The 16,206-nt window shown below is 40.2% G+C and overlaps 1 protein-coding gene across 12 annotated transcripts in view; it reads right to left on the bottom strand.

Moving 5' to 3' along the window:
- tenm4 (teneurin transmembrane protein 4) overlaps positions 1-14,079 on the bottom strand; it is a 166,277-nt gene extending 152,198 nt beyond the window's left edge. For 10 of the 12 annotated variants that reach the window (XM_034865640.1, XM_034865643.1, XM_034865648.1 and 7 more), the window contains exon 1: positions 13,654-14,079. The gene's annotated coding sequence lies outside the window, so the exon portion shown is untranslated. The remainder of the gene's footprint in view (positions 1-13,653) is intronic. The other 2 variants (XM_034865689.1, XM_034865681.1) reach the window with 1 other exon arrangement.
- Positions 14,080-16,206: the final 2,127 nt, after the last annotated feature.

The following is a 16,206-nucleotide window of genomic DNA, read 5'->3' as shown; positions in this document are numbered from 1 at the left end:
AAAAAATTATTATGCTGTATTGATTTTTTCCCCCCACCCCTACTAGACAATAGATTTAACATTCAATGACCATAGTTCTCTTATTAACTGCTCTGCTACAGTTTGTGCGACCTAGGAATTGCGTTGATATTTTGCCCGGCATGCCCATTAAATATTATGGAAGAACATCTCCATCTTGACTCACTCTGTACAGAGAATATATGTGAGTATCGAACACTGGATTACATGTTGCTATTATGAACACGCAAGCCTTTCTTTTCAGAATAAAAGCAAGGGCTGGGATAGTTACATGGCACATTAGGAATCGTTCCCTACTGTTGATGTACAGTACACCTGTATAGAACATTAGGAACTACTTGCTTAGACAAGTGGTCGAGGTAATGTTCCCTGAGCTCTTAAATATCACAGCTGGACCTGCTGTGCATTTAGCTGTCATGAGTCACTCAGGTTTTTAACCATCCACTAAAGGACCATGGATAGTTGGTCTGGTCAAATTTAATCTAGCTTGATAATTGCTTATATTTATTTGCTGTACATATATATTGTATTACAGCATCTTAGCTGGCGATGCTTTAATGAAAAATTGCTTATTCCAAACCCAAGTCATACCCAACCACCTAGTTACAAAGAGCTACTTGGTAAGCAATGTTCTATTACATCCAAGTCACACTGACAAGTTGATTTCTGAATATGAATGCAATAAAAATAAGGGAGCCTAAAGATAATTTTGTGTTCTTAATATAATGAAAGTGTAAACAGATAGACTGCCTTTACCGAATGTAGCAACCGGATCTCAGGCTAAAGGGATTATTGAAAAAAGCTTTTAGAAGCGAAAAGATTTTTGTCAACTGATTAACACCCTCATCTTGAAATCTTAAATACACTGCTTGACATCAAAGCTGCTCAATTTTACACCTTACCACACAGGAATTATCACCTCACTGGTGTGAAAATTCCATTAATACAAATGCGTTTGGATACCATAAGCTGAGAGCAATAGGCTTTTGCATAATGTTTGCAATATTCAAAGACATGTCTGTAAATGCAACTGTTTAATCAGTGGATAAGAGCAACTAAATCATGGGCGGTAACACTGGGGCTGGAACTAACCAGGTTGTTATAGACCTTTAGAGACAATTTCACTGATTCATTTAATGTGGGATGAAAAGAATAATGAATGTAGAAAAAATGTACAGTTAACTGAGTGAAATATATCTTACAATGTCCTGCAGTTCGGTTTGGCTACGTTCAATTTGGATTCATAGGGTCGTCTGGCGGCTCACCTGGTTGTGCGTTGCGCCTCATGTACAGAGGCTCAGTCCTAGCTGCAGCGGCAGCAGGTTTGATTCCTACTCGCAGCCCTTTGCTGCATGTCATTCCCCCTCTCTCACTTTTCCTGTCTAAGGCTGTCCATTCAATAAAGGCCTAAAATGCCCCCCCAAAAAATAAATGAATTGCATTCCTTGGGGGAAACAAACATGGACATGGGCTCTGTCTAAAAGCAGCTCCACAGATATATAAATATAAATTAATAAATATATCAATTGAATATTGAGAATGTATCAAAACAGCCTAAGCCTAATGAACTGACACAGCAGTCCACCGGTAAATCAAAATGTAAGTAATTCATGAACGGCTTTGATAACGGATAACTGAGGTATGAGTGTTGTTTTTTTATATATAGACATGGCATATTACTATTTAGATGTTAATCTTAGGTAGTGATGTATTGAGGAACTCCATGTAGATTTATTTTTGTTTTTTGTAACATCAAAATTCTGCAGAAAAGCAAGGATAGAGGAGATGTCAGCGCATGCTAGAACCAAGCCAGTATCACTGCTTCGGTTGACATACACCGAAGCAACAGAAGACTAGAAGGCACAGAGAGAGCAGGACTCGGCCCAGGCCAACATGACTCAGACACCTTCACTCTGGCTTTAAAACCAAGCCCGCTATGGCGTCTTAAAGTCGGCCCAGATCGCCGGCGGCCCTGTAGGTCCCAGGAGTCTTCTTCTTCAGCCAGAAAAAGAAACAGGATATTGAGAAGAGCAAGAGACTGGCGTCATCAGAAAAAGAGCAAACATCGGCGATGCTTTGGACGCACACACCAAGTCCCGATTAGTTCACTGCGGGCCGCGGCAGTCTCTTTTTCTTTCTCTCTGCTTTCCGTCGGGTTGCTGGCGTGCCCCTTGTGGAGTAAAGCGTGCGTGCGTCCGCGCCACTCTCTGACCTGCACTCCAACAACCACGGCTGATAGACGGCCTTTTGTACACTTGTGCTTTTTGAAGTGTGACGGCCACCGTTGCTGTATTACGTAGTTGGAACTGCGTGGCGAGAGAGAGTTGATGGCAATATACGATCTCAACGCTAGATGGGAGAAGTTCCTTAATTTATGGTATTTAAGAGTATTCATGATAAGTATTTATCAGCAGAACCAGCAGTCAGGACCACTGTTAAACGTATTGCATAATGCACAATATGAGGGTGACGCTGAGTAACACTAGTATAAATATGACATGATAATCCAGCTCACAAACTGAAACTCATCAACTAAACATTGATCTGGGGTCCCGAGGCGCAGCTGCAAACATAACAGCCAAAATATACACCGCTACCTACGAAGCCACACGCAGCAAAAAAACAACAAATGTAATGGGTTCCTCCTTGGCCAGTGGTACACACTTCCAGCTAAATCCATAAAAATCACCCAACAAACAGACAAACAGAGCAGAAAACATAACCTCCTAGCAACTTCCTCTTTCTACTGAGCTTGAGGCCACCGATTTTCACACACTTTTAACCACACTATAGTACACATTTTGAGTTTGTGTTATTTTTTATATAACCATTACCATTTGAATTAAATAAAATGTTGAGTCATCATATGCCACTTAATGTATCCTGCAACACAATTTGAGGACATTGCAACAAAGCCAGAATCTTCCTGGTGGACTACGTCTTCTGATTACTGATGATTAGGGGTGTGACGAGACACCCAGCTCCTGAGACCAGACGGGACACGAGACTGGGTTCACGAGATCAAGACAAGACCTTAACACTATCTTACAGAAAACTTCAGTGAAGAAATAAGACCGGAAAAGTAGTCCAAACATCTTGCCAACTGGCTTCTCTCCTGTATAACTAACAGTTTCATGGGAACTTCTTCTATATACGGTGGAGAGACCAGCAAGGCCGCAACATAACTGAAGGTTTCTGACCAAATGTTTTCAATTCAAGTCAATTTTATTTATGTATACACAGAATATTTTTACAGATAGAGCAGGTCTAGACCACAATCTCTAATTTACTCATAGAGCAGGTCTAGACCAATCTGTAATTTACAGATAGAGCAGGTCTAGCCCACTCTATAATTTACGAGGACCCAACTGTTCTAGTAGTTCCCTCCAGAGCAGGCAACAGTTCAATAGTAGTGAGGAAAAACTCCTTTTAGAAAGAAACCTGGGACAGACCCAGGCTCTTGGTAGGTGGAGTCTGACGGGACGGTTGGGGTTGTACTTGAATTTGTCAATGTACAGTAGACAGAGAAAAATAAAGCTTATTTTATTAATGTTTCACATTGATGACGTTCTAAAGCACAAAGAAAATACCATCAAATACTTAACAGATGATATTTGTGAAGAAAGATGCTATTTTCTCCTCCTCTGCATTTTATTAATTGCAACACTAAACAACGAAGTCGGCTAATCTAGTATTCATTTATAACCTTTGTTTATCATTAAAAGTAAAGTAAGTATTAGGCTGCTGATGCCAAGAAAGAGAGAGGGAGAGACACGGTACTCTCTTACATTCTAACGCTGGCTTTTACAGGCAGTTTTTTTTTTTTCGATTTGCACTATTGTACCGATATCGCAAGACACTTTCTACCTCGACGAGATATCGTGGGGACGAGATCTTGTCACACCTCTACTGACAATGCATGTTACTAAGAGATAGCTTGCTGATGCGGACGCAAGCCAGTAACAACATCATTCAAAAGCAGCAAAGAAGAGTGAAAATGTGGCAGAAACTTGACCAAGTAAAGGTGAGAAACATGAATCAAGCCTTTCTACAACTTCAGATCTCAGCAGTTGCATTTAGTACCTTTATGGGATGGTGCAACGGTATCCTGATTTCTGACATTTTTCCTATTGTGGCAACAGATCTGGGCCTGAATGTGGCCCCGGTGTGTTCTGCTCACTGACACCAAACAATCACACTTACAGCCGCTGTGACATTTTCATAAATATCAATTCTATCCTTTGTATGACTGTCAATACTGCTCTCAAAGATAGTTTTGAATGCGTTGTTCTCTCACAGAAACAATACCTGCATGTACTGCAGAGCATGAAAGAAATACAAAGGGAGCAAACACTCTACATGTATTAGCATGCCAAAGCACTGTGTTGCTACTAAGTCTTGGTTGCATGCTAGAAGTGCATCTTGGCAGAGCAACGTCAGCAGCAGCCAAATCCTTCCATGTATAATCTCCATTGCATGGCATGTAGATAAACAGGCCAGTGTGAGATTCAAGTATTCTGATTGCAAGAAAAGTAAAAACCACATTAAACAGATTGCAGACGCTTTAGGTCAGACATGAGGTTACTTGTCATATTACTGAACATGTGGGAAATAAAAGGCCTCATCAAAGAGTAATCACATCATGTACTGTACTTTTGCAATTTATTTGAGAAATGAAATCCAGAGATTATTCCCAGTGGTGCTGCCAGGATGGCATGACGTTTTAATTTGCTCCAAAAATTCTCTTAACATGAACCAGCACAATTTCCATTTCTTTAGAGCCGTCTCCAAGCGCATTCAAAATTGATCAGTCAATTAATGTTTTGGCAACTTCTTCCAATCATGTATGTGACTGTATTTTGTTATGGTGGTCAGAAGAATAAATCAATCCATAACTAAACAGAGCTTAAAGTTCACCGGTGGAACTGTTTTCTGGGTCACAGTGTGTGAGGGAGAGGTCAGCAGACTCAGCTTCTGTTTTCAGTGATGCCATTTTATATTGGAAAAATGAGGCCTGTCACTAAATGTCATCTTCCCACCTCTTTGTCGTCTCATCACTCTTTTCATAACTTGTCACATTGAAGCCGAGTCTGTGACATGAGCAAACTGTTAGCTTCCTTCCAGGCAGGCCACTGTGTTTTATTAATATTTATAGAATAACAGCTAAAGGCCAGCCCCCCTGAGAGCTATCACTCCACTTTGCTGCCTAACACTTGCAAAATATATTGACAACTCCTTTTCAGCACCTCCCTCCCCCTGAAAACCTTCCTATGCAGGTTTCAAAAATGACAGTTTCCTGCAAAAACAAAGAAAAGACTTTCACTCCCATTTGATTTAATAACTTGCACAACTGGGGAAGCTGAAGTCAGTTTTCAATGCTGGGGTTGAAAATTCTTGTTACTAAATAGAAATAATGAGGCACAACCATGACATCACGCCATGGATGTCACCCTGGTGTTTGGTTGGATGAAACGAGCAGGCCCTGTTGGCAGCACTCTGATGTCTCAGGCACAGACAGCCACTTTGATCCAGTTTCAGGCAAAAGTTTGGCCTCGTACCTCTACAGTGCAGAAAAAAATCTTCTCATATCCCCTGTCTCTTGTCAAACCTAAAACACTTATAGTGCTGAACCTTGACGTGGAGTGACATGCACATGGACCTAATCAAAGGGAGGCCGTTCCCTTCCTGGTACGCTATCTGATTGCTTGGATAAGTGAGACACAGAATACAAACCGCAAAATTATTTCATCACTCTTTTGGCCAAATAAACGTTTCCAGAGGCATCGTCATGGCTACAGGCAGACTATAATATCCCATGATGCTGTGGTTACTGCAGTATGTTCACCAAGTGTACTAAGTGTTCAAATTAAGTTTTTAGCCTAGCTTAGGGCTGGGGAGCATATTGGTATTATATCGATATATGAGACTAGATATCGTCTTACATTTTGGATATCATAATATTGAAATGGTTTTAGAGGCTGCATTGCAGAAAAGCGATGTCATTTTCTAAACTCACCAGACTGTTCTAGCTGTTCTATGTTTGCATTTACCCACTTAGTTATTATATCCACGTTATTATTTATAAAAAAATCTAATTTTGTAAATATTTTGTGAAGGCAACAATTGTCAACCCTACAATATCAACTCTGGTGTATTTGGTCAAAAATATCGTGGTATTCAATTTGATACTTGAGATACATCTTATTTAATTATAAAAGATACAGTTTAAGAGCTTTTCACTAGTTTTCTTTGCAGTTAGGCTTGTTCACGTGTAGATTCCTTAAAATGTCTAAGATTACAGATACCAACAGGAAGCTGATGCCAACCGTATACGGTAAAAAAACTCTGATTTGAAAATGTCTTAAGAGGGCGTTTAATCAGTGAGGAGCAGGATGGGCTTTTTATATGTCCTGCATCTTCCCGTGAATGAAGCCATGATTTGTAATGTATCCTTTGAAAACATCTCTGGCCCAGCAATCACAGCTTTAACTTACAGCCACAAATTAGCATGAGATCTGACAAGAATTAAAGTACTGTGTTAAGTTATACCTCACAAATGGTCTGTACTCTGCCCCAGTCATGTCTGACATTGACAACACAGCAACATTTCACATTTCTACTTTGACAGGCTTGAAAGCCTAGAACCAAATACACGATAGTCACCAATGTGTTATGATCATATGAAAGTTGCATGTTGTGTGTCCATCTCATGTAACCACTGCCATAACCAGGAATGACCTCCAGATTAAATGTTGGCAGTTACATTACGATTGAAATAATCAAGATTTCTAACATGCCAGTTATCCATATCCAAACATTCCTGAGTTTCTTTTGTTAATCAAACACAGCTATGCATACAGCAAAGGATACAAAATATTAAAATAATATGAAGGAAGTCACGCACTTGGCCTTTTCACATCAGGGTAATAACAAGATCTGCCAAAATGTATACTTTGAACAGAAACCACAAATGCAATACCCCATTGTAAAACGTTTGCATATCCTTACAATATCAGTTTCTTCTTTAGAGCCACAGACCTCCAAACGTCATTTGCTTTTTAAACTACAAACTACAGAAGCAACTACTCCCTCAATTATGCAAAAAGAATCACAGCTTCTACGACAAAATCCAATGTTCCTGTGACGAGCTGACAGTTCTGCAGAAAATGAAGACATCCTGGCCGTTTATTAAACCCCCCCACTCACTGCTGCGATAGGGAAAATGCCACATTCACAACTCGTATCAGGAGAAGATCAGAAGATACTGTATCAACTTTTATGAGCTGCCAACACTACTCAAAATTCCTTATCCTGCTTTGGATATAAGTAGGCTTGCATTGCCAAGCATTCATTGCACAAAATGCAAAGTCCTGATAGTGTGGAGCCATGTTATCATATATTCTAACATTACACAGCCATCCTGACTGCAGCCTTACTGTATGTCGCTTTGTACTGTAACTGTAAACCACTAGGGTTTAATTACCTGCAAATTAACTGCAGTTTCACTATCTTGCATAAGATTATCCAGGTCATGATGAAATGCCACTAGGGAGGAGGTTCTGATGGGAGGACTCAAAGATGCAAAAAAATATATAAGATGCCACTTAATAAGTCTGATAGCTGCAAGGAATGTGATGCCTGTCAGCTACATCATCATAATGATAGGACCTTCAAAAACCTATTTTTTGTTGCTTTTTTCAAGTTGAACAACAGTTGAAATTCAGTCATGAAATTGCAAGCTTCTGTATCTGCTGTCCATAGCTGCGGCAGGCCACAGTATACACAAAACAACGGGAGTGGGGCAATTTGCTGCAGTGCGTTTAACTCTAGTGGTGTAAAACACATTGACCCGACAGTTGGGCAGAGTCCGTCTGTGAGCAGTAGTTGAGAGCACTTTGAAATGATCAGTCTCCATTTCTCTCCATCAGGGGACAGTCTTGTAATGCATGATGGGCAATCCAACATAAAGGGTTGTAACACTAGCAACGCCAATTCTGCCCTATTACAGCAAATTGTTTAAAGACATTTACTTTGACATTTAACGTTTGAAGAATTCTTTTTAGACTTTCTCTCCCACAGGTCTCCATTGTATTTGTACGTTTGTCAACCATTTCACTTGCATATTTGAGCAAAATCTGCCACACACCCCAAAATGTTTGTCATTTTCATTAGTCTTTAAGAAAATCCTCTTTTCAAGAAACCATGGCTTAAAATCACGGCAACAAATAATCATGAGATCTGGCAATAATTCAAGCACTGTGAAAAACCTTATAAATGGTCTTTAATATGAAAAGAGTACAATTTTAGTATGCCTCCCCTAGAAATTGACAGCACTAGTGTGATTATGATCTAGCTAACCATCATCAACATTTGACTTATGTATCTGCAGTGCATGTAAACTACTACTTCTGAGAATATGCCAAGAGAACAGCGTGCACCACTAAGTGCCCCTGGTCCTGTAAAATGGCCTTATGTTATTTGGCTATTAACAACCATGCAAGGCAACCATCAGTTCTAATGACCCTCCATCCCATTACTGATCCAGAACCATATTTAAAAGTAGGAACACAACACTGTCAGTTGAAGGCACTGTCATGCTTTCTACCTCCAAACCTCTCTAATGTACTAGTACAGTGCCCGTTGAAAATGTGCCTGCTTGGAACGGACTTCAGTCCTGCTTGGCCTGTGGTATTGCAGCTTGTAGAGTTCTTCAAAACCAAATATTAACCCAAAATTACTAACAGCAGGACCCCAAACCACTTAATATGAAACTCCACCCTATACCCTAACACTGACTGAAAATGTATTTCTACATCAGAGGAAGACATTGCACTACTACATTTACCTGACAGAGAACGTGCAGATTCAGAATTAAATCACAAAATATCCCAATTTAAATATGGAGCAATCAGACATTTGCCTCATGGACTCATGGCAGTGTGCTACCTTGGGCTGTCCTCGACTAAAGAAATTCTTAGTTGACTAACACATGATTTTGTTGACTAATCGATTAGTTGATTTAATTGCGCGCTTTGAGAGGTGGTTAAAACTAGAAAAGCACAATATAAATGTAGTTAATGAACCATCTGTAAAACTGAGTCTCTACACAATTAATCCTGCAAAAGCACAACTTTAAATCTTGTGTTCAGAAGAAATGTGCTTTGTATTTGTGCAGCCCTGATGAACGTAAAAGCGTTGTGAATTTCAAAGATGACTTTTTTAAAGACTGTGGAGAAGGTACTTATTTTTAATAAGATTTAACTCAGGGGTAATTCTAAAGGCTGGAGAACAACTAGCTTGTTAAGTGCATCCACAGCTTCTTTAACCACTGTTACAGCTACCTGGTCTAACCACTAGCATCTGAATCTGGTGCTTACCCCTTCTTTTCTGTCTTGTTTGGCTAATATTTCATGCATCTGAGGAAATGTCCTTCAGCCTTTATTATCACACACCCTGTTTGATTCTGAGCTTTTCCAGAGTACAAGTGTTGGTGATCTTAATGTGTCACCCACAGAAGCAGGGACGGGACCTACAAGGAGCAACAGCTGTTACCAATAAGGTTAGATTTCTTTAACAACATCTGTTTATGGTTTTGATTTATTCACCCTTCAAAATCAGGTGTTTGGTGAATAAACATTTTTGTCCAATACAACACAGGTCTGGCAACTGGTAAGAAACTTCACTTCAAAAATATATACAAAATTGTAAGGGCCATTTGCATTAATAATGTAAGACATGCAGGTTTAATACATGAATTGGGACTGTCTACAATGTCATTACTGTAGATGTGCTTTGACTACTACGCTACTCTGAGGATGATGTTTCTGCTCTGTGAAATATTCAAGTTTTATGGGGAGCATTGCGGATTTTAAGACAAACATGAACAGGATAATGCTCTACTGCACCAGCAGCCAACGTAAGGATAATGAGTACCACACCTGCAGATTGTCATTAGCCTCTGCAGCAATAAGAGTCATCTTTAAGATTGCTACATGAGTACTCTGAAATGTCGGACACAAAGGGGAGTCTGTTGCTGTGTGCCGGGAGGAGAAATACTACACTGTGTCTGGGGGCTCGAGTGTATAATTTCAACCCCAACCTCACTCCTCAAGTACTTTGTTTGATTGATTCTGACTTTCAGAGCACCAAACAGGTGTAAGATTCCAGTTCTTTGAAAAATGGATTACATAGGGTCAGAGAAAAAAAGGGACCACTGCAATTCTCCAGGAATAGAGAATGTGAAGACGTAAAACATCCACTCAAATCTATGTTTAACACTATTATTTCCTTTTTTTGAACATATTTTTTTTGGTTGTTCAATGCTATTCTTAAAGTGACTTATCCCATATCAAAATGCAAAACCAAAATCAGGTATTGAGTTTGTCTAAGTGTGAGATCAACCATTTCTTTGTTCTCTTCAAATTTCCCTTCATTAAATGAGACAAAATCCAACATTTCCAAGGGAATTTGATTTCTCTTTGTTTATTTGCCGTTTCCAGTGTTATAGCATCAATGCAGCAAAGAAACGCTTTTGATATATATTTATTTTGGCGATAACACCAAGGTGAAATCTTTAGTTATTTAAAAAGTCCTTAGCTTCTGTCTGTCACTTTAAATTGTGTGATTCCTCCTCTCACAAGGAGCTAAGGCACACAAAACGCACATACTGCGTCATACAAACAGAATTCTATTTTAAAACCCAGGTCAGGTCAACAATGGCCACAAAAATAACTTTACTTTTCCAATTTGAATGATGCAGCATATAGAGCACAAAGAAGAGAGTGTTGAAGATATAAATGTGAGGTTTGTGTATCTGAATGTGGAAACTGCACTAAGGAGGAAATTGCTACAATCAGTTGGTCACTTGGCAACATGAAAACACCACATGCTTTTGATTTCTGCAGTGTTCTCAACTTGTCACACAAAGTCTGGAGCTGTGCTGTCAAAAAAAAAAAAAAAAAGAGTGTGTCTGAGAGAGAGGGTGCAGGGGGTGCAGTGCACAGCTTTCATGTCCAATAAAGTAGTGTAACTGTAACAGCTACCCATTAGTTCTATGTGTGATGAATCACAAGACGACAGACTGCAGCTTCAACTAAACATAATGCTCCGGGCTAGAACATTCGCCCTCTCCTTGTGCTGCACTGAATGCTGCTACGTTGAAACAGCAGGTACTTAAGGATCACTGACTGGACAAAGTAACAGGAACACCCATAGTAAAGATCAAATATAGTAGTTTTTAATTTAAGGACACAGATAGCAATGTGATGTTAAGGTTTTATGTAATGCAAAGCAGGTAATGCTGCTTATCTTTTATTTACTGTATATCTAACATGACATTGTTTAGGTGGTCATGCTCTGCCAACTGAGCCACACAAACTGGAGTCGTCACCATCCACGGTATCTATTTCCCTCAAAAGCAGCCGTTCCCTCCCTGGATGACTGTACAGTTTTCACAACAATTATTACTTGAAATGCACAATATCCCCCTGGAAAACTCTAGTGGGACAGAGGCATTTCATTGTTTTCTCTCTGTCATTGTTCTGCCCCCGTACGCTGCCAACGTTAGTCCAAACACAACCATCGTTTATGGAATATAACAAGGTCCAACTGCCACTTACATGTCATCTCTCTTTTAGCAAACCGCCCTGTGGAGAATTAGCTGTGCGTTCAGTTCACAGTGAAAAAACACAACAAAGGGCGGAAAGACAAGCAACAGATTTTTCATTTGTGATCACAAAGGGAGGCTTCTTTCCCCTCTTATCATGCAGAGAACTAGAGCTGAGGCGGCTTCTCAGAGCTCATCAGCACCACAAAGACAACTGGGAGAATGCAGCCTTGTTCTACAAAGGTTAACCTCGGCAGGACCTAACAACTTCAGATTTTTCATTTGATGACTCTACCAAACACTTAGCCATAGAGGACAGGGGGCCCCTGGGTTCCCTTGGATTTAACCTCTAATACCTGAGGGCATGCAACCTGCTACGGCCAATGGCGGCACTTGTAGCTGTGGAACTGGAAAAAAAATGACCCACACGTACCAAAAGTAGTTGTTTAGTGATTCTGATGTCTGCATTATCTCCCGGGGAAAGTTGGACTACTTTAACAACCTGAAAATAACCCAGGATCATTTTTTATCAATTACAAATAAATCTTTAAATCATTCACGGCGGGAACTTACTTGACTGGCTTGTTTTGACACTAAGATATAAATCTTTTTTTAGTTAAGTTTCACTTATCCTTAATTATACTTTTTTTTTTTTTATCACTGGAGAAATCCTTCATTAATACATACCCGAGACCAGTGGTCTATATTGGTGTAATGTACTGTAGCGTAAAACTACTAGCAACATGAGGATTCCCACCTCACCCACTCAGAGGTGTGTGTGTTAGTTTGACAACTTGGCCAATCAGAGTGCAGTACTGGTTTAAGCTGTGTGTAGGGCCCCAACAATGACCCCCATGGGTCCTACTCACGCTTTAACTCGTCCAGACAAAAATGTCTGTGAACATTCACATGGGAAGGTTTCTTAAATTTATTTCATCCAACTTCATTGGTTTGATTGTGACCCCATGTGATGATGCCATTTTAAAGGATTTGCCTCATAAATTTAACAGACAAAATCATTAAAAAAAAAAAAATTAAATTAAAAAATTAATCAAATTATTGTAAATCTAAAATGTAATGTAGGATGACTTAAATAGTTTATTTGCTGTAGCGTTGGTAAAACCACAGTATGTATTGGAAAAGGGCCTGTTTGAGAATGGTATTATGTATTATTGTTATCATTTATTATATTAATATTATGCTGTAAAACTATCTGTGATGCAGTTTTCCCTGAGCCTTGCCAAGCATTCCTCCATTAAACCAGAGCAGCAGACACTACCCGACCCACTGGCTTGGACTGCTACACACTAGGAAGCAGAAACTAGGCTACTCCAAAGTTGAATATTGACTCACCTGTATAAAAAGGGAGTGGATGGAGAGGGGGGGGGGGGGCTACAGTCCAAACCCAAGCCATAACAAATCTCCATTTCCCTTGCTACGCCTTTAATTAAAAACAACAGTGTTTACAGCCATGCAACTGTGTGTGCACATGTCCAGTCTTCCTACAGCCGAGCACTTCACCATACCTCTAAATTCAGAAAGCAGTCCTCCCATCTCCATCCGTTATTTATGTACCTATGTCACATAATTTAGCGCGCGCTGCGGCCATTCCTATTCCTGAGCCTGCTTTGAAAGGCAACTGTGGACTTTTTGGATCCCTTACTAGCTATCAAATGCACACAGAGGGGTGTTAAGGCGGTCTACAAACCCTCTGAGCTGCTAAAAACCGAGGAGCAGGTAGGCTACCGTGCTGCGCCGTAAATCTCTCCCTGTCCGAGGATTGGAACAACGTGCCTGGAATGGAACAGTGTGTAAAAATAAAAAAAAAATTACATGTGAAAGGCAGCCCAAATATACAATGCGAATGTAAAAACACATAGGTATATACAAATGCCAAAAATACCCAAAGGAACTAGAAGCGTGTGTAGTGAAAGTGGCCGCGGCTCCGTCCTCCGTCCCCGCTCCGGTAACGGTGCTGCATGATGCTCGTGTGCAGCAGTCTGCAAAAATCTCCCTAAAATGAACCTTACCATTCTGAAGACACACCCGATGTAGCAGGCCAATCCCGGTGACAATTCACAAATATAGTCTGAGAAGCACCCAAAAAGCCCCTTTGCTTCTACTCGGTCTCCTTTCCGTTGTGGTAGTACCGGAGCAGCAGACGTGTATTTCCACTGAGCAGGCAGGGGAGAAATCCTCCTCCTCCTCCTCCTCCTCCTCCTCCTCCAAGGTGCTGCCGCTTACAGCGCTCTCACAGAGCCACGCATGGATGAGCCAGGCAGCCGTCCACCATGCCCGTTAGCACGCTTACACCTAACTGAACGCCGCGAACATCCTTCGGGAGAAATATGTGAAATAGTCCCCGGACACAGTGGGAGATGAGGTGCCACGCCGGCCGCTCTATGCTGGGGAATGACTGCGTGGTCCCTCACGATTTACAATTACGAGTTCAGAGCAGGGATGAGTGTGCGGCTGTGCGTGGTCGCCCCCTTCGGTCCTGAGCCATAGTCCCTCCAAATATCTGCCTGCTTCTGGTTTTCCTCTCCGTTTTTTCTCCTCGTTAAAATAATGCTTATTCCGGGGAGAATTACAAAGTGCATACGTTATTAACCTTCAACACATTAAGTATTCTGTATTCTTTCCCCATGGAAGGCCTTTCCATCTCGAAAATACACAAATGGGGGGACAAAAGCTTTGACTGCCTCCAAACATACTGAGAAGAGACCTGTCAAAATTGGGACTTAGTTTTGCAACCATTTAATACTTTTAACATAAAAGTACTTTTTTCGTTCTAAATTGTAATAGTTAAAACGGGACATGGAGTTGCATACTTTAGTAGTGTCATACCTGTGTGACAGGATCTGTAGGGTGTAGGGTGAAAACGCCTTTCTGTAATGGGTTTAATTGGGTTAACTGTCTAATGAAGAATTTACTCTAAAAAGACAAAATAAGCTTTTATTCTATCAAATCTACCAAATATGAAAAAAGGAGACACTGAGACATGATTAAACGTCACACAAAGTCCTCGTTTTGATGTGTTATTATTTTTGCTTTTATTTTTTTTGTTGAAATAATTACTCAGATTCTTTTTAGCTATTCTACATTTTTACCCAGTGTATGTATTTCTTTACCTGGCAGGGATGTGCTTTTATAATTCTTTTGTTTATTTAACTACTTAAATGTCAGAGGTTTTAAATGTCATGTTTGACCTGTTGGGGAATTCATGATGAACATGTGAAAATGAGCACTGACATCTCCTTACCATTAACTATGATGTATGAGCTACTTTCTACTCTAACCGGGAGGTTGTTGGTCAAATAGCCTGCACAAACATGTTTTAGCATCAACATATTAACAGGCTGCTTTATGTCTTAATAAATCTTAGAGTTTACAACTAAATACTTATTTTTTCCATTTGACAATATGCCCAAGTGTTTTCTGCGACCTCTGCTGAAACCTCTGCCACTACAGTTTGGTAGGTTAGCGAGGAAAAAGACCATCTGTCTCGTTCCATCTGACTACACTTTTGTCTGGCCAAGTTCTGATCCTAAATCCATTGCCATATTCTTATCTCCAATTCCTAGTTTTTTTCCTTGTGGGTTAAAAGACTGGTCAAGAGTTCCTGGCCCTGGAAGTGTGTTTGGTCACCCAGAGAACAAGAGGGGGGCCATGTGTGGCCTTTAATTCACTGCATTGTCTGCCAAAAGCTAATCTTGGCCAGGCTCAGAGTCTTACTGCTCAGGGGCTGTGAATGGATGAGTGAAAAGTTAAATATGCTTTCAAATGTAAAACTGAAGACTGGCCTGGTATTGTTGTGGTGTCATTGTGGGAGTGTGAGATTTGCCGTTGACCCAGGCAACAGGAGGAAAGGGGCCCGTTTCACTTTGAGAAGCTGCATTCACACTTATGTTTCCAGGCAGTAGGCTGTTATTCACTGCTTATGCACCGGTTTTCACGTGGCCCAATGTGCGAAAAGTAAAATGATGCAGGTTACACCATGTTACTTTAGGTCGGCTATACTCAGCCATCAAACCGGCCTGATGGAGTATTTTACATCTTATCTGAAAATAGGGCTGCAGCTAATGAGTAGTTTTTCTTGTTGATCATTCTCTCTTTTTTTCCTCTCTTAATCAATTTGTTTTAATGTCTTTAAAATTTCAGAAATTGGGGGAAAATATCAATGAGTGTTTCCAAGAGCTCAAAGGCATTCAACTTACTGTCATAGAGGAGTGAAGAAACTAAAAAACGTTTACATTTAACAAGCAAATTTTAAATTGTATTTCTGATCCAATAAAGATTATCAAAATACTTGGTGGTTAATTTATTAGTTGACAATGAATGAACTAATCGTTAAAGCTCTAGTGTAAATAACATATTTAAAGGCTGAGTAAAGCCGTTACCTGCATGATAGTGTTCATTCAGCCAACAACACACTCAATGTGTGTTTCCAATCAAAAACATTTGCTTTAAGCTTTTTACTAGCGAGTCAGAAGCAGAGTATGAGTTCCTGACAGTACCTAGGTAAGGACTACTAGCCAGTCAGAAGCAGAGTATGAGGGCCCTGACAGTACCTAGGTAAGGAC

Source organism: Etheostoma cragini, chromosome 3 (genome assembly GCF_013103735.1).
Source record: "Etheostoma cragini isolate CJK2018 chromosome 3, CSU_Ecrag_1.0, whole genome shotgun sequence".
NCBI lineage: Eukaryota > Metazoa > Chordata > Actinopteri > Perciformes > Percidae > Etheostoma > Etheostoma cragini.
Note: the sequence above shows the minus strand (reverse complement) of the source record. Positions and strands in the feature narration are given on the sequence as shown.